A 20,575-nucleotide genomic window follows, 5' to 3' on the forward strand; every position below is an offset into this window, starting at 1 on the left:
TGTACGCCTAGACATTGAGTCAAACAGAGCTTGGACGGCGTGTACAGGTACAGCTGCCCATGTAGCTTCAACACGATACCACAGTTCATCAAGAGTAGTGACTGGCGTATTGTGACGAGCCAGTTGCTCGACCACAATTGACCAGACGCTTTCAATTGGTGAGAGATCTGGAGAATGTGCTGGCCAGGGCAGCAGTCGAACATTTTTTGTATCCAGAAAGGCCCGTACAGGACCTGCAACAAGCGGTCGTGCATTATCCTGCTGAAATGTAGGGTTTCGCAGGGATCGAATGAAGGGTGGAGCCACGGGTCGTAACACATCTGAAATGTAACGTCCACTGTTCAAAGTGCCGTGAATGCGAACAAGAGCTGACCGAGACGTGTAACCGATGGCACCCCATACCATCACGCAGGGTGGTACGCCAGTATGGCGATGACGAATACACGCTTCCAATGTGCGTTCACCGTGATGTCGCCAAACACGGATGCGACCATCATGATGCTGTAAACAGAACCTGCATTCATCTGAAAAAAATGACGTTTTGCCATTCGTGCACCCAGGTTCGTCGTTGAGTAGACAATCGCAGGCGCTCCTGTCTGTGACGCATCGTCAAGGGTAACCGCAGCCATGGTCTCCGAGCTGATAGTCCATGCTGCTGCAAACGTCGTCGAACTGTTCGTGCAGATGGTTGTTGTCTTACAAACGTCCCCATCTTTTGACTCAGGGATCGAGACGTGGTTGCAAGGTCCGTTACAGCCATGCGGATAAGACTGCTAGTGATATGAGGCCGTTGGGATCCAGAAAGGCGTTCCGTATTACCCTCCTGAACCCACCGGTTCCATATTCTGGTAAAAAGTCATTGGATCTCGACCAACGCGAGCAGCAATGTCGCGATACGATAACCCACAATCGCGGTAGGTTACAATCCGACCCATATCAAAGTCGGAAACGTGATGGAACACATTGCTCCTCCTTACACGAGGCATCACAACAACGTTTCACCAGGCTACGCCGGTCAACTGCTGTTTGTGTATGAGAAATCGGTTGGAAACTTTCCTCTTGTCAGCTCGTTGTAGGTGTCGCCACCGGCGCCAACCTTGTGTGCATGCTCTGAAAAGCTAATCATTTGCGTATCACAGCATATTCTTCCTGTCGGTTAAATTTCACGTCTGTAGCACATCATCTTCGTGGTGTAGCGTTTTCAATGGACAGCAGTGTATATTATTGTTTTCGCTTTGTTCCTGCAGTGTACTAAACTTTTCGATCATACCTAATCTAAGGACAGTAAATTTTGCAATCGTGATACCTATGTATTCAAGGTTAATACTACCACATTTTAACTACAAAATTTTCGTGTCAAAATCATTACTCAAAAGGAATAACGTAACTGAACTATAAAACTAAGTAAATTCGAATGTTGTAAATTTTGAATAGAGGGGCCAAGTCCAGTCAGAATGTACTGTTGATTGCCGTTGCATGCAGAGCGCCGAGCGCATTAGTTATCGTACTGTTATGCGATACAGACATGTAAGAGAGTTCCTAAGCTGGGATAAAACGTTGGGTATCGACTAATGAGATAGACTAACTGTTTAGTCTGCCTATCTTCTCAATATGTCCAATACGATGACTGGAGGCCATTATTTCAAGTAAGGTTGATGATGAATTTGTAATTTCTGGGTGGAAGACATCAAATGCTACTGCATCAGCGCTACTAATCTGCCAATGCTGCAACCATATTCTCCGAGCTGAGTCAGTATTTGACTACTGTAAAAGTAAACCACTCACTTAGTCCCTAAAATGATTAATAAAATTGACTTGAAATGCAGATCTGTGTCAGCTACCCGATTTTATTCCTGATTCGTATTCCCGTTACTGTTTAAACAGTCATAATCGTAATTAACCACAAATATAATTAATTGAGCAGCACAATTCCTTGTTATTTTTATGAAGATGGAGTGTACGCTGAAATAAACACATTAACGCATTTGAAAGCTCATCTGAAACTTAATACTTAATCACAAACAGAACCTCTTACCTTGCATATACAGAGTGAATCATGTTTCCATGTTATAAAAAGTCTAATAGTTTTTTGTGAATAAATGCGTGTGTAAATGCAGTTTGAAGCTACTGTCTCGAATGATTAGAATTTCTTTTGTACTAAGCAAAGTTGTGGAGTCCTGTAGCGAATGTCATTGATAACTGAAAACTGAATTGTTCTTTGCAGCACTGCGTTTAAGTGTGCACTGAAAAAATAGGATATTGATTGAGAAATGGTTATTTTGAAATTTTTAAGCGAAATTAAATTGTGTGTACCCGCCTCCTCAAATTTAAATAATTAATCTCGTCCACCACATATTCTCATAACCTTGTCGGCCTTATTAGACATAAATCGGGGCGATGTTAATTAATACGTATGCTTGCACCTAGAAATGATTTAATCATGGTATGTAGCACCGGTTATATACACAGTAGGCTGATTCGAAAACGAGAAGAAATGAAATTCATTACGAGTTTTACGAAGCCAAACTCGGCATGGAGATTTTCGTAATTCTGCATCGTAATTACAAGTAGACCAATTAAAAAATGAGTCGATCCGTTAGTACCTAACAAACAGAACGACAATGTGTAGGTGAAAACATCAAGGTCTGCTGACCAAAAAGAGTCCGTCTTTTTTCTTTTGCATGCATAAACTTGGGGAAACTAAACAAGTGTATTTCGCTGGAGGTTGCATACAAGAGGACGTGACGTTTTTCTAATTTCTCTACTGGCTCCCAATGAAGACATAAAGGCAGAGACAGGCAGCAGGTTTGGCTTAAAGTGGAGGGCCTGTAGGGAAGCAGCCTACTCACGCCGTAGTAAATTCACAGCAGTCTTTCCATTGTGTGCCAGCCAGTCCGCGGTAACTAGCTCTGACGTCATAAAGGTTGCGCAATAATCAAATAAATAACCTAAAATGTTTCTAGCATGTCAGGAGTAATACTAAATTAATATGTGTTGAATATCAGTTCAATAACTTTAACCATTTTCGAAATTTGGACGTTTTTCTGTAAAAATCATTGGTGCAACAGAAAAGAGCTAGAGATTTAAAAATTTATACTTAGATTCCTTTTCAATAATAATTTAATAGAAACAGTACTTTGGATCTCACAAATTAAGATTTTAGTTGAAATTCATAATTTTCTGGTTTTTGTCTTAAAACTTAAGGAAGCAAGATAGATTAAGTAGGCTAATAAATAAGGCTAGGATGTTTGTATTTAAGTAGAATGGAGATCCGCTATAACCATAAGGATGTGAGAAGTTTCATTTAAATAACTATAAAACTATAGCGATAGCGTATCTCAAAAGAGCAAGTTCAGAGCTCATCTACTGCGTGCAGTGTAATTAAATTAATTCTCTCGCCCAAAATATTTAGCTTAGCCACGTCAAACTTTTATTATGATTACTTACCCGTGTACTGAAGGCACATTTAAAATGAGAGCTTCATCGGCCATCAGCAAAAGAAGCTATGATTTATTCAATAACTTAAAGTGGTGCATTACTAGCCCAGCGGCTAGTCGGGAGAGCCGATTTGATCAGGCGTTCCCTTAGCCGTCCGCACCGCGGCTTTATATATAAGAACGCTGCGTGAGGAAGAAAGGCCCCAGTTCTCTCCAGACGCTGAATAGCCCGCCATCTGTGTCGGGAGTCGCGTCGCGTCGGTATCATTGCTACAAACAGCCTCAGATGCCGTATTAAGTTACTCGGGATACGCGTAACCATGAAATCATTTTCGAGTGAAGTGTTAATTCTGGGATGACTTTAATTATCGATCTTTAGTTTGCGTATTGTTGTATTGACACGTGCCGCCGCGGGACAAACATTCTACCATTATTTAGCGTGGCGTTTGATGAACCTAATCATCAAATTATGGCGGGCATTCATTTAAACATTTATTTTGGACATTTATAGTTGCATCAGCGCATTAGACTCTGAACTGCTCTGTTAGTTAGATTGTGTGGATTCTTTTGTTTTCATCTGTGACTTTCAGAATACAGAACGTTTTTTCACGACCGTTTTTGATTATAAATCCCAGACAATCTCCTAATTCATCAGAGCTATAAGCTGTAACTATAAGTGTATTCTCAGATGAAGTGGGCACTAGGAATTCTAATTACAGGCTTCACGTTTTGCTAATCACTTTCTGGTTGCCAATATTGTAGTTAGAGAGCCAGTGTTGAGAACGGCGAAAGACAGCAGAAATAACATTCTAAATAATAGGAACTGGTTTAACATTCTACAAACCTAACATTTATATAAACAACATAAAATTGACATAATTCCACCCGCCGCCCCACAGGCCGTCTCTAGTTAGTAGAAGCGAGGATGATCAGTGTGGAGGAGTCTGTGTGAAATCGCCGAACTAAATATTCGTGGTATGAGAAGAGGTTGTTTCTGTTATGGCCATCTGTGAGTAAATCTGATCGGCAGCTTATTCCGCTATCCTTTCTGTAAAGTCACTGTGTTACAGGTGGGGAAGTAAATCCTTTATACTGACAGGAAGTAGCAAATTTACAATCACGTCTTATTAAAATATTTAAGCAGTCTTCCAGGATTTCGCATCATCCTGCTAGGCCATAGATTGAAGTGCTCTGGTGAACACGCAGAAAGCGAAATCAGACCGCGGTAAGAGAAAAAACACTTCGTTTGTCAAAAATTTTATTTAATAAATTGTCGAAACATTCGTAACAAAATTCCATCATTTACATTCTCGCACTCGGGACGGTTGCTAAACGAATGGCTCTGGGTTCGATTCCCGTACGGGTCGGAGATTTTCTCCGCTCGGGGACTGGGTGTTGTATTATCGTTACGCTCGTATCGTCGTAAGTGACATTCCACTGCTCAGGTGGCCCAAAAGCCAATTAACATAAAAAAATCCGAAATAGACAGCTATAGACAGTAGTCTATATCGGAAAGACAAATTAGACGCCAAAGGAGGGGGAGTGTTCATTGCAGACGACAAAAATATTGTCTTGATTGAGGTCGAAGCTGAGTATGACAACGAAGTTATCTAGTCGCGTATAAGAGGTGTAGGTGAAATTAAGTTAATTGTTGGATGTTTTTATCAACCGCTCGATACCGGTCAGTAGCGTATAAATACTCATATCATGCAATGCTAGCTCGAGGCGACTTTATTCTACCGAGTATAGACTGGGACGTCTATGGATTCATTGTGGAGGGTACGGAAAGACAGTCTGGAAAAGTATTTTTGAACACTTTTTTTCGAAAACTGTCTTGAGCAGCTAGTTCGACTGACCACACGCAATGTAAATATTTTAGACGTTGTAACTACAAACAGGCTTGACCTCATCGACGGATTCAGTACAGAGACGGGTATTAATGATCATGATGTCATCATAGTGACTGTGGTTACTAAAATTAATAAATCAGTCACGAACGCTAAGAGAGCGTTTCTGTTAGAAAGAGTTGATCAGTAGTTATTAGCTCCTAATTTAGACAGTGAACTGACCTCATTTAGTTCCAGTATGAGGGTTGTAGAGGAACTATGTGCAAAGTTTAAACGGACTGTAAAACGTGCTCTGGAGAAGTATGCGTCCAGTACATGGATTAAGAACGGGAAAGACCCAAGGTGGTTTAACTAAGAGATTCAGAAAATGTCGAGGACGCAGGGATTGTTGTACTCTCGGTTCAAAAGAGAGCGAACAAATGACGACAGGTGAAGTATAGTAGAGACACGTGCGTCTGTAAAAATATCGATGGGCGAAGCCTACGACGACTACCACCGGCATACCTTAGCAAAAGATCTGGCCTGGAACCCGAGAAAATTCTGGTCCTATGTAAAATCGCTAAACGGATCTAAGGCTTTCAACCAGTCACTAGTTAATCAGTCTCGTGTGGCAATAGGAGATAACGAAAGGAAAGCTGATGTTTTCAATTTCGCGTTTAAGAAATCGTTCACGCTGGAGAATCGTATAAACGTTCCGTCGTTTGACCATCGCGCAGACTCTCGTATGGACAACATAGTAACAGACATTCTGGGCGCAGAGACACAACTGAGAAAGTTGAAAACAAATACACTACTCTTTGTAAAACGCAAAACACTAAAAGTAATGGTCTGCAACACGCCACAATAAGAGGATATGTAGAGCAGCGGAACCGTGATTTAAATGGCAGAGGTGGCGTGCGCGTAGGCCCATCAGCTACCTCTCTTGTTCAAAATCAAATCGCTCTGAGCACTATGGGACTTAACTGCTGAGGTCATCAGTCCCCTAGAACTTAGAACTACTTAAACTTAACTAACCTAAGGACATCACACACATCCATGCCCGAGGCAGGATTCGAACCTGCGACCGTAGCGGTCGCGCGGTTCCAGACTGTAGCGCCTAGAACCGCTCGGCCACTCCGGCCGGCACCTCTTTTGTGTGACCGAAAATGTCAGTGTTACATAACGCTCAGTCGGCGCGGAGCCACCATACCGTCATACGAAGTGGAAACATGGAAGCAAGTGCCATTTTGCCTCGCCGACATAACAAGGTGGATTATAGGAATGTGAGTGCGTTCGAACAGGGCAGAATGATCGGTCACCCGGAGGCGGGTCTAACGTTTCGTGCAATTGCAAATTGCACACGGCACGCTGCTTCGACCGTGAGACGTACGTGGAACCCGTAGAGAGAATGAAATAGTCGTATGGCATTGATGGAGAGGAATCCCCACGTGACGATGTTTGGTCGCCGAGTTGCAAGTCTTTTCAGTTGACACCACATTGGGCCGCTTGGATGTCGAAAATGATGAAATGGTGATAAGACAACACCCTGTCCCCGAGCGGAGAAAATCTCCGTCTCGACCAGGAATGGAAACGAGGCCCACTGCATGGCAGTCATACACGCTGACCACCACTCAGTCAAGGGGGCGGACGGTGGAGAGAAGAGGGCCGTACACAACTCCGACAGGTTACTGGACGGGTGGACAGGAGAGTGCAGGGCACTGGCGACACTCTGTGACGTCAGCGCGAGAGGACGACCTTGTCCGCTTGTAGACCAGCTTCGTTCACAGCAGCATTGCCAGCCTCTCAGCGTTACAGAATCGCATAACTGCATCGAAATTATAGTACATTTAGTTAAAGGATCGCAAATATCTACAATATAGAATCCGGTTTTGGGTGTCTGTCCTGAACGTTTTGTAGCAGGTGGCCTGTCTAACGGCTTCCAGAGCGAACAAAGAGTTCATATTCAATATTTCGCGTAATTATTGACAGAATGTGCGCCCCCGGTGGCTGAGTATTCAGGGCGACAGAATGTCAATCCTAAGGGCCCGGGTTCGATTCCCGACTGGGTCAGAGATTTTCCCCGCTCAGGGACTGTGTGCTGTGTTGTCCTAATCATCATTTCATCCCCATCGACGCGCAAGTCGCCGAAGTGGTGTCAAATAGAAAGACTTGCGCCCGGCGAATGGTCTACCCGATGGGAGGCCCTAGTCACACGACATTTCGTTTCACTTCATTGACAGAATTTAAAAATTTACCATGCTATCATAATCTACTCATTAAGAGTAAGTAACGTTTAATACGATAAGTGTTATAATTAGAAACTAAGTATTTGTCTTGAAGCTGATGGCGTTCAAATATTCCAACTTTGGTCGTCCATTACTAGAAAATGATAACACTTAACGACTTCCAACAAAGCTCGCATATAACTCCAAACCTCTACGAAACTTTTTCTTGCTGACAACCGTAACAAAATAACGGAAGGAAAAAGTTTCTCGCTTACTACATTTTCGCTGTTCATGTGGTCAAACTTCAGCATCTGCAATGGCGTTATAATTTCTTACTTCTTTACTACCAATGATATTCGCAACACACTTTGCAGACGATATCTTTATATATCAGTGAATGCACCTGCAAAATTATATCACTGTGCGCACATGCTTCAGGGGGGTGGGGCGGGAGGGGTATCACGTGATAGATTTTTTGACGTGTCAAAAACTAGCTTCTGGTTACACTGGCGTGCAGTAAAACTTCACCATAAGGCGTGACGTTTTAATTTATCACTCTTTTATTATTAACGCCATTCCCAACACATTTCGCATACAGTATCTACATATAATGGAATGTACTTGCAACACAATATCACTGCACAGCAATTAGTTCAGGAGATGTGACGTCAGAAATAAGAGGCATTAAAGACGCGTTTCTGTTGAAAGTGGTGCGCAAATTACCTATGCTATAATCACGCAGATATCGTAATGAAAGCACTTAGAGCCGTCCAACAAACTTTAAGAATAATTTAAATAGCTTTTGTAAACATTTTCTCACTTACATGCTTATAGTCAGGATAACGGAATTAGTGCGCTATTATGACTGTTGCAGTGCATTGGGAAGAACTCGTGGCAGGGCTCGGCCGGGGCTTTAAACTGGTACCACATAAATAGGCGTATCCGATTATTTCATGTTAACTTTGCCACATTTTAAAGCCATTGATTTTTAATATTTTTGCTAGGAAACAATTTATAAAAATTAAATATGGTTCATAAAATTACACAAAGAAGTTACTTCGTTATTTGCCTACCTTGGAAGAAGACTTAAAAATGGAATGCATCAACACATCATCATCTTCCTTCTCTGGAGGACGACGGTTCAAACCCGTGTCCGGCCATCCTGATTTACGTTTTCCGCGATTTACCTAAACCTCTACAGGCTAATGCCGGGATGGCTCCTTTGAAAGGGCACGGCCGACTTCCCTCATCATCCTTCCCTAATCCGTTGGGACCGATGACCTCGCTGTTTGTTCCCCTCCCCCAAATCAACTAAACAACCAACATCCTCTGGAGGGTCAGGAAGAAGAACTGGAAATGGGTGGCTGCGAATATAACTGTGTTTTCTTCATATTGCTGAGTATGTTTCCAGTAGGAACAAAACTTTTGCGTGAGGTGCTGCACCTCACACACTGGCAGGCAAGCAAACATCTATTCACTGTGGAAGTTACGAGCCTATTTATATTTTTCAGTTTTATAAGATACATCTTACTACGAATGTGAAAGGGATAAACGTGAGAGCTCAAATTCTGGTAGCGCTGTGAATTCTCTCTCGCCAAGAGAAAGTTTTTAAGGTAAGTATATTCCCCCAAAATACACCCTCTTCTGAACAGTTGTTAATCTTCTCGTCTATTTTTACGATAGGAAGTTTCCTCCAGTCATCATCGATTTGTTGTAGATGCTTTTCATCACCTAGGGAGACTACTCTTAGCAATTTTGACGTAAAAGGCTTAAGAGAAGGAGCTTTTCATCCTTTGTTTGAAAGAGCTCTTTTAGGCGTCAAAACAGCAAACAATGGCAGTAAATCATCATAGCTCTTCTTCAGTATTGGGCATCCCACCTGTATGAAATCCCTGCATCTGCGGTAAAACTCTTTCGCAGCATCCCGTTCATTATATATTTCGGGTTCCTGAATTGTCTTCAGAACTTCAACTCCTAAATACATTTATCAGTCAGGAAGAAATTTGACCTGTTGTTGGTGTCAATGACAGTCAAGTTATTGGTTACAGCATATTCCTGGTCCATGTAGCACAGCAACATTTCCTTCTATCTTCTACCATCTTTTAGTGTAAGTCAATAATACCAACATTACGGCTCTGGAAATGCTTATTCAAATCTGTGAATTTCGGTAAAATATAGGCCAAAAATAACTAAAATAAATTTAAAAAATTTTCATTGAGGGAGGTGAAATTCTTCTGCTTCAATCAACCTCTCCTCTACGTATTTAGAATCAAAACAGAGACATAAATCATTCTACTGTTCTGAAATTCTCACTACAACAGCCAGCAAAAAGATATCTATCCTGTCTGTATGTCTACATCTACATCTACATTTATACTCCGCAAGCCACCCAACGGTGTGTGGCGGAGGGCACTTTACGTGCCACTGTCATTACCTCCCTTTTCTATTCCAGTCGCGTATGGTTCGCGGGAAGAACGACTGTCTGAAAGCCTCCGTGCGCGCTCCAATCTCTATAATTTTACATTCGTGATCTCCTCGGGAGGTTTAAGTAGGGGGAAGCAATATATTCGATTCCTCATCCAGAAACGCACCCTCTCGAAACCTGGACAGCAAGCTACACCGCGATGCAGAGCGCCTCTCTTGCAGAGTATGCCACTTGAGTTTGCTAAACATCTCCGTAACGCTATCACGGTTACCAAATAACCCTGTGACGAAACGCGCCGCTCTTCTTTGGATCTTCTCTATCTCCTCCGTCAACCCGATCTGGTACGGATCCCACACTGATGAGCAATACTCAAGTATAGGTCGAACGAGTGTTTTGTAAGACACCGCCTTTGTTGATGGATTACATTTTCTAAGGACTCTCCCAATGAATCTCAACCTGGTACCCGCCTTACCAACAATTAATTTTATATGATCATTCCACTTGAAATCGTTCCGCACGCATACTCCCAGATATTTTACAGAAGTAACTGCTATCAGTGTTTGTTCCGCTATCATTGTTGTTGTTGTGGTCTTTAGTCCTGAGACTGGCTTGATGCAGCTCTCCATGCTACTCTGTCCTGTGCAAGCTTCTTCATCTCCCAGTACCTACTGCAACCTACATCCTTCTGAATCTGCTTAGTGTGTTCATCTCTTGGTCTCCCTCTACGATTTTAACCCTCCACATTGCCCTCCAATACTAAATTGGTGATCCCTTGATGCCTCAAAACATGTCCTACCAACCGATCCCTTCTTCTAGTCAAGTTGTGCCACTAACTTCTCTTCTCCCCAATCCTATTCAATACCCCCTCATTAGTTACGTGATCTACCCACCTTATCTTCAGCATTCTTCTGCAGCACCACATTTCGAAAGCTTCTATTCTCTTCTTGTCCAAACTAGTTATCGTCCATGTTTCACTTCCATACATGGCTACACTCCATACAAATACTTTCAGAAACGACTTCCTGACACTTAAATCTATACTCGATGTGAACAAATTTCTCTTCATCAGAAACGATTTCCTTGCCATTGCCAGTCTACATTTTTTATCCTCTCTACTTCGACCATCATCAGTTATTTTACTCCCTAAATAGCAAAACTCCTTTACTACTTTAAGTGTCTCATTTCCTAATCTAATTCCCTCGGCATCACCCGATTTAATTTGACTACATTCCATAATCCTTGTTTTGCTTTTGTTGATGTTCATCTTATATCCTCCTTTCAAGACACTGTCCATTCCGTTCAACTGTTCTTCCAAGTCCTTTGCTGTCTCTGACAGAATTACAATGTCATCGGCGAACCTCAAAGTTTTTATTTCTTTTCCATGAATTTTAATACCTACTCCGAATTTTTCTTTTGTTTCCTTTACTGCTTGCTCAATATACAGATTGAATAACATCGGGGAGAGGCTACAACCCTGTCTCACTCCTTTCCCAACCACTGCTTCCCTTTCATGCCCCTCGACTCTTATAACTGCCATCTGGTTTCTGTACAAATTGTAAATAGCCTTTCGCTCCCTGTATTTTACCCCTGCCACCTTCAGAATTTGAAAGAGAGTATTCCAGTTAACATTGTCAAAAGCTTTCTCTAAGTCTACAAATGCTAGAAACGTAGGTTTGCCTTTTCTTAATCTTTCTTCTAAGATAAGTCGTAAGGTTAGTATTGCCTCACGTGTTCCAACATTTCTACGGAATCCAAACTGATCTTCCCCGAGATCGGCTTCTACCAGTTTTTCCATTCGTCTGTAAAGAATTCGTGTTAGTATTTTGCAGCTGTGACTTATTAAACTGATAGTTCGGTAATTTTCACATCTGTCAACACCTGCTTTCTTTGGGATTGGAATTATTATATTCTTCTTGAAGTCTGTGGGTATTTTGCCTGTCTCATACATCTTGCTCACCAGATGGTAGAGTTTTGTCATGACTGGCTCTCCCAAGGCCACCAGTAGTTCTAATGGAATGTTGTCTACTCCCGGGGCCTTGTTTCGACTCAGGTCTTTCAGTGCTCTGTCAAACTCTTCACGCAGTATCATATCTCCCATTTCATCTTCATCTACATCCTCTTCCATTTCCATAATATTGTCCTCAAGTACATCGCCCTTGTATAAACCCTCTATATACTCCTTCCACCTTTCTGCCTTCCCTTCTTTGCTTAGAACTGGGTTGCCATCTGAGCTCTTGATATTCATACAAGTGGTTCTCTTCTCTCCAAAGGTCTCTTTAATTTTCCTGTAGGCAGTAACTATCTTACCCCTAGTGAGACAAGCCTCTACATCCTTACATTTGTCCTCTAGCCATCCCTGCTTAGCCATTTTGCACTTCCTGTCGATCTCATTTTTGAGACGTTTGTATTCCCTTTTGCCTGCTTCATTTACTGCATTTTTATATTTTCTCCTTTCATCAATTAAATTCAATATTTCTTCTGTTACCCAAGGATTTCTATTAGCCCTCGTCTTTTTACCTACTTGATCGTCTGCTGCCTTCACTACTTCATCCCTCAGAGCTACCCATTCTTCTTCTACTGTATTTCTTTCCCCCATTCCTGTCAATTGTTCCCTTACGCTCTCCCTGAAACTCTCTACAACCTCTGGGTCTTTCAGTTTGTCCAGGTCCCATCTCATTAAATTCCCACCTTTCTTCAGTTTCTTCAGTTTCAATCTGCAGTTCATAACCAATAAATTGTGGTCAGAATCCACATCTGCCCCTGGAAATGTCTTACAATTTAAAACCCGGTTCCTAAATCTCTGTCTTACCATTATATAATCCATCTGATACCTTTTAGTATCTCCAGGATTCTTCCAGGTATACAACCTTCTTTTATGATTCTTGAACCAAGTGTTAGCTATGATTAAGTTATTCTCTGTGCAAAATTCTACAAGGCGGCTTCCTCTTTCATTTCTTCCCCCCAATCCATATTCACCTACTATGTTTCCTTCTCTCCCTTTTCCTACTGACGAATTCCAGTCACCCATGACTATTAAATTTTCGTCTCCCTTCACTACCTGAATAATTTCTTTTATCTCGTCATACATTTCATCAATTTCCTCATCATCTGCAGAGCTAGTTGGCATATAAACTTGTACTACTGTAGTAGGCATGGGCTTTGTGTCTATCTTGGCCACAATAATGCGTTCACTATGCTGTTTGTAGTAGCTAACCCGCACTCCTATTTTTTTATTCATTATTAAACCTACCCCTGCATTACCTCTATTTGATTTTGTATTTATAACCCTGTAATCACCTGACCAAAAGTCTTGTTCCTCCTGCCACCGAACTTCACTAATTCCCACTATGTCTTACTTTAACCTACCCATTTTCCTTTTTAAATTTTCTAACCTACCTGCCCGATTAAGGGATCTGACATTCCACGCTCCGATCCGTAGAACGCCAGTTTTCTTTCTCCTGATAACGACGTCCTCTTGAGTAGTCCCCGCCCGGAGATCCGAATGGGGGACTATTTTAACTCCGGAATATTTTACCCGAGAGGACGCCATCATCATTTAATCATACAGTAAAGCTGCATGTCCTCGGGAAAAATTAGGGCTGTAGTTTCCCCTTGCTTTCAGCCGTTCGCAGTACCAGCACAGCAAGGCCGTTTTGGTTAATGTTACAAGGCCAGATCAGTCAATCATCCAGACCGTTGCCCCTGCAACTACTGAAAAGGCTGCTGCCCCTCTTCAGGAACCACATGTTTGACTGGCCTCTCAACAGATACCCCTCCGTTGTGGTTGCACCTACGGTGCGGCCATCTGTATCGCTGAGGCACGCAAGCCTCCCCACCAACGGCAAGGTCCATGGTTCATGGGGTAGGTCTGCTATCATATAATCATAAAATAAAGGATCTTTCTTTCTATGTATTCGCAGTACATTACATTTGTCTATGTTAAGGGTCAGTTGCCACTCCCTGCACCAAGTGCCTATCCGCTACAGATCTTCCTGCATTTCGCTACAATTTTCTAATGCTGCAACTTCTCTGTATACTACAGCATCATCCGCGAAAAGCCGCATGGAACTTCCGACACTATCTACTAGGTCATTTATATATACTGTGAAAAGCAATGGTCCCATAACACTCCTCTGTGGCACGCCAGAGGTTACTTTAACGTCTGTAGACGTCTCTCCATTGAGAACAACATGCTGTGTTCTGTTTGCTAAAAACTTTTCAATCCAGCCACACAGCTGGTCTGATATTCCATAGGCCCTTACTTTGTTTATCAGGCGACAGTGCGGAACTGTATCGAACGCCTTCCGGAAGTTAAGGAAAATAGCATCTACCTGGGAGCCTGTATCTAATATTTTCTGGGTCTCATGAACAAATAAAGCGAGTTGGGTCTCACACGATCGCTGTTTCCGGAATCCAGGTTGGTTCCTACAGAGTAGATTCTGGGTTTCCAAAAACGACATGATACACGATCAAAAAACATGTTCTAAAATTCTACAACAGATCGACGTCAGAGATATAGGTCTATAATTTTGCGCATCTGCTCGACGACCCTTCTTGAAGACTGGGATTACTTGTGCTCTTTTCCAATCATTTGGAACCTTCCGTTCCTCTAAAGAGACTTGCGGTACACGGCTGTTAGAAGGGGGGCAAGTTCTTTCGCGTACTCTGTGTAGAATCGAATTGGTATCCCGTCAGGTCCAGTGGACTTTGCTCTGTTGAGTGGTTCCAGTTGTTTTTCTATTCCTTGGACACTTATTTCGATGTCAGCCATTTTTTCGTTTGTGCGAGGATTTTTCCTCTGTGAAACAGCTTTTTAAAAAGGTGTTTAGTATTTCAGCTTTACGCGTGATGGATGCAACAATTTATGAATTTTGATATCTAAAAACTTAAAATTCATGCAGTTGTGCTTGTCTCCAAGCATTAGCTTAAAAAGGTTATGAAGGTTCCTAGTTAGGTCTTCACAACGTCTGGGAAGACATTTACAAGTTCCACTGGCACATATGAGAAGCGAGTAACATACACATTTGAGAATAATCAGGACTTTTTCAGTTAACCGTGTAGCAATAGTTTCTTGACCCTGTAACACCTATTATTGACCTATTTTGTATGTGTATCGGTAATTCTACGTCAATTTGTAGTGTTGCCTATGTCGGGTGTTGTATCGGTCATGGAAATTCTTGCACTATGTATACATATTTCAGTTATGTGAACTTTTTAAACTGTGCTTGTGGATTTAAATAACTACTGGAATGATATAATGTACTGTAAATGACTTGGTCCATAGTTAGGGAACGTAGGGTTGAATTTAAAAGATGTGGGGATGGCCTGCAGCTGCGGAAGTAAGCTGGCGAAATGGGAAAGGTGTGGTCCTTTGTGACAGGTAAGGAGTCTGGGCCGAGCAGTCCTGTGGTTAACATCTCGAAGCAGTAACGGATCATTGTGGCTAATATCCTTGCACTTTTGAGGCCAGTGGAGTGAAAGAGCAGTATTTATGGGTCTCGGATGCTGCATTTGGTGATACTATTATCATCGCATGGTTTTTGGCCCTGCAAAAATACAATTCAGACGCCAAGATGATCTGCAACAGGGCGATGTCAACAGTACTGCCATGAGTGCATCGCCACCAGTGCCACCAGCCCTCCACTAAACTGTTTATATTTGGCACTTTGAAAATGCACCAGGTATAACTCTATACTAGTGAATTTATTTCAGAGTGTCCTAATTCATTATGGAAAGACTTATTCGGCAGCTGTAAAAGTACTTGCGATTGTTTTCTAATGTGTCGAGTTATAGTGTTTAAAGTTCAGTTTTATAGTGTGAGAAATACTGCACTTCCAGTGCATTTTTAAATCAATATGCAGTCGTTTTTTTAAATAATTTGCTTTACTTGAATAACTGCCTGAAAACAGTAAAGGCGTTAGTTAAAAGAACAATAATATTGATATGAAGTGAAAAAGATTTTAGATGTTGTATTTATGGACGTTGATGAGAATTAGGTTTCATGAGGAAGTGTTTGAACTATAATGTTGTGCTGGCATTTGCACGGTCACCTATATTTTGAGTAGGTTAAAAGACTGCTTATCATAGCACATTTGTTATTTAAAGAGTTATAGATTGTTGTGCTTTGCTTAATTAATAATTATTGACGATAGTACCTACCATTTCTCATACATGATTGTGTAATTTTGTCAATGAGCATGGTTCTTGAAACCACTAAAGTTTAAGGGACCTCATGTGCTATGCTAGTTAGTTAATGACGCAAAGCAAAGGCTCCTTCAGAGTCAGTGTAGTTAGATTTGCATTCTGTTTAATTGCTTCAAACTGAGCTTAAAAAAGAGCGTAAGATCATTAAGACCCTCTGATTTAAGTCAGAATCATTTCATGCTCTTCCCTGTTTAGTGTTGCCGTTAGTTTCATGTGTGTTGGTGATTAGTTCTATAAACTGCTCCATCTACTTCATTTAAGCTACGTGTTGTGGAGAGGCTATCTCATTGGCCAGTTGTTTGTCTGACTTACAGGTTGGTAGTACATTTATCTGCAAGGATAGGTTACTGTGCTGTACTGTGAACAGATATAAAGAAAGAGTTTTGTGTGTATGTGTGTGTGTCATGGAAGGTTAGGTTAGCCTTAGCACTGCTTTCTGTTTTATTATATTGCTTGACACAAGAATGCAAAGTTAGGCTGGCGACAGATATTAATACGTAATATTACAATTTATTTTTGTTCTGGGAGAACATCTGTTCCTGACCCACCTGTTTACTGTAGGTTATATTCTGCTGGAGTGTTACGAAAACAAATCCTATTCTGATTGCTCCGTTCCCATTACGTTATCTCAGGGTCACAACTTTCCTAAAAATTCCTCGCAGAGGTTTAACTTTAGCATCGATTGCCGTTTAAGATGGTCGGTGTTACCGTTAAAACCCTATCACACAATTACAACCATCAGAAGCAAAACTTATAATATTGTTTACAGAAACATTGTACCCAGAAAATGAAAGCATTAGATTAGAACAAAGGTTTTTACTTGTTGCACCTTCGTTTACCTTATCATGTTCACCCTGCTTAAAAATTTCACAAATATTTCAAAATTTACTTTCAGTTTTATTTGTGAGTTAATCAAAACATCTAACTACGTCACACGACGTTTTAACAGATCCTACGTCTGCTGACTTAACAATAAGAAAACTAAATTTTCATGTTTCAGTTTTACTGCAAGTTCGTTCTAATGGCTCTCTCCAACCACGTTCTTTACGAGCTGGGAACATTAAGTGCGACACAAATGTACAGCGTCGGCGATTTTAGAATCAGGAAAGCAACTCTTAACTGCGTCCTGCAGGTGATCTATAACATAGAATGGAAAATTGTATTCTGCTACGAATCCTGCCAATTTAATTTCAGCAATGTGAGCCTGATTATTTAAAGACGCATAAGTTGTAGCTGATTTCACAGATTTAATCAAAATTGTCTGGCCTTTAGATGACACCACTATCAGTTTTTCATATGATTTTCACTTTTAGAGTGTTTTTTAAAACATCCCAGTTCAGATAGAAGAGTTCCGTTACAGATTCTACGTGCAGCCTTTTCAGAGTTCGAGCCACCAGCGCACAATCAACCTTTGAAGTCAGTATTAGTTTCCCACACTTTTCCATATTTTTGCCCCCCCCCCCTCTTACATTTAAACACCCTCTCTGTAGATTTCTTGGGAGAGTTTTGTTTCCATTGACACAATTTTGCACTACTTGACGCTTTGTAAATTGCTCACTGTCCTCACCTGAGCCAACAAGTTAACTGCAATCGTTTTCACATACGTACGAGCACGGCGCAGCATGCAAAGCAGTCAGTACGGTGGATTCCCCAGGGCACTGATCTCGGGGAATGACCAAAGTTGACTCACGCAGCTGCAGCGTGGTGAAATTGGGGAATCTCATGGCTGGACAGACTGGCATATAGGCTGCTCAGAATCGTTTTTGTGAAATAAATTGTCAAAAATTAAATAAACCATAAAAACTGAAATAATGAAAAAGATGGAATCTTAACAATAGTAAGCGTTTCAAAAGATCTTACAACAGACGTGCGATCCGAAGGGTGAATCGTATTTTCGTGCACCATCTTAAATTATCATACATCTACGATCCACAGTGTACGATTGGCAACGGCTTCTGCGGGCTGGATTGGAGGGACGAATGTCACAGCATCGGCTTCCACTGACCTGAACCCACCAACGCTGCCGAGTACAGTGGGCACGTGAGACATGTTGAGTGACGAAATGTAAGGTTTCCGGACGAATCCCACTTCAACCTGTCCTGCAGAGAAGCCGCATACGGGTTCGACGCCGCGTAATGAATGCAGTCGGGTAGATCGTATTGTTGACAGGCATAGCGGACAAACGCCAATGTGATGCTTTGAGGCGCCATTGCCTATAGCACGTGATCTCGCCTCTTGTGTCTTGAGGGCAGTCTTAACAGCTACCACTACATCAGGAAGGTTTTACAGCCCGAGGCACCTCCTGCAGGCCGTTCCACATGCCTCATTTCAGCAAGACAACGCCTGGCTGCATGTGGCGAGTAATGTGCAATACATCTTCGAAGAACGATGGGTACCACTGTTTCACTGTACTGCCAGTGTCGCACACTGAAGACGTCTGGGATATGATCGGTCAGGTTGTCCTGGAGTCACAGTTGATGCGTTTTGGACGTACCTACAAACCATATGGCAGAGTATTCCCCAGCAGCATATAACTTCTTTCATTCCATACCACGATGTCTAGCTGTTCTGATTGCAGCACGTGGTTGCGCTACTTCGTACTGAATTTCCACAGTCGTAGAGCATGCACAGATCTGTAATGCTAATCATTTGTGTAGTGTCATACCCTAACCATTGGAACAAATTTCACTGTTATCATACCTCTCGGTCTTGGTGTTTAGCTTTTTCCAAACAGCAATGTGAGTCACCAAGTCAGAATGGAATTCCATTTCGCTTTTACGTAGAGTACTTTACGGCATTGGCCGATTAGTTTCATTTATAGCGAATCTCTCGCCCAGCGCAAAGTCCCAGGCGACTGGAGAAAACCGCAGGTGAGTCCTGGATATAAGAAAGATAGAAGAACGGGCCCGAAAATTGTAGATAGATATCCTTAACATCGGTTTGATGCAGAATCGCCGGCCGGAGTGGCCGTGCGGTTCTGGGCGCTACAGTCTGGAATTCAGGATTCAGGATTTCCTAGAAGAAAGAACACAACATGTCATTCTTAACGGTTCAAAATCTGCAGATGTAGAGGTAATTTCGGGAGTACCGCAGGGAAGCGTGATAGGACCTTTATTGTTTACAATATACATAAATGACTTAGTTGACAACATCGGTAGCTCCGTGAGGCTATTTGCAGATGACACGGTTGTCTACAAGAAAGTAGCAACATCAGAAGACTCGTACGTACTCCAGGAGGACCTGCAGAGGATTAATGCATGGTGCGACAGCTGGCAGCTTTCCCTAAACGTAGATAAATGTAATATAATGCGCATACATAGGGGCAGAAATCCATTCCAGTACGATTATGCCATAGGTGGTAAATCATTGGAAGCGGTAACGACCGTAAAATACTTAGGAGTTACTATCCGGAGCGATCTGAAGTGGAATGATCACATAAAACAAATAGTGGGAAAAGCAGGCGCCAGGTTGAGATTCATAGGAAGAATTCTAAGAAAATGTGACTCATCGACGAAAGAAGTAGCTTACAAAACGCTTGTTCGTCCGATTCTTGAGTATTGCTCATCAGTATGGGACCCTTACCAGGTTGGATTAATAGAAGAGATAGACATGATCCAGCGAAAAGCAGCGCGATTCGTCATGGGGACATTTAGTCAGCGCGAGAGCGTTACGGAGATGCTGAACAAGCTCCAGTGGCGGACACTTCAAGAAAGGCGTTACGCAATACGGAGAGGTTTATTATCGAAATTACGAGAGAGCACATTCCGGGAAGAGATGGGCAACATATTACTACCGCCCACATATATCTCGCGTAATGATCACAACGAAAAGATCCGAGAAATTAGAGCAAATACGGAGACTTACAAGCAGTCGTTCTTCCCACGCACAATTCGTGAATGGAACAGGGAAGGGGGGATCAGATAGTGGTACAATAAGTACCCTCCGCCACACACCGTAAGGTGGCTCGCGGAGTATAGATGTAGATGTAGATGTAGACCGCTACGGTCGCAGGTTCGAATCCTGCCTCGGGCATGGATGCGTGTGGTGTCCTTGGGTTAGTTAGGTTTAATTAGTTCTAAGTTCTGGGCGACTGATGACCTCAGAAGTTAAGTCGCATAGTGCTCAGAGCCATTTGATGCAAAATCCTTGCACATATTCACAGTTCGAATATCATAAATTTGCTTCAGACGGAAAAGTTTTTGTCCGAGAATCAGCACGGTCTTAGAAAGTATCGCTTGTGCGAAACTCAGCTTGCCCTTTTCTCACATGTTACTCTGTGAACTACGGAGTAGTACTCTGCGACTGTTTGCTGATGATGCTGTGGTGTACGGGAAAGTGTCGCCGTTGAGTGAATGTACGAGGATACAAGATGACTTAGATCAAATTTCTAGTTGATGTGTTGAATGGCATGTAGAAGATTGTAAGTTAACAGAGATGAGTAGGAAAAACTGTTGTGGC

This window comes from Schistocerca serialis, chromosome 3, assembly GCF_023864345.2.
Source record: "Schistocerca serialis cubense isolate TAMUIC-IGC-003099 chromosome 3, iqSchSeri2.2, whole genome shotgun sequence".
Taxonomy (NCBI): domain Eukaryota; kingdom Metazoa; phylum Arthropoda; class Insecta; order Orthoptera; family Acrididae; genus Schistocerca; species Schistocerca serialis.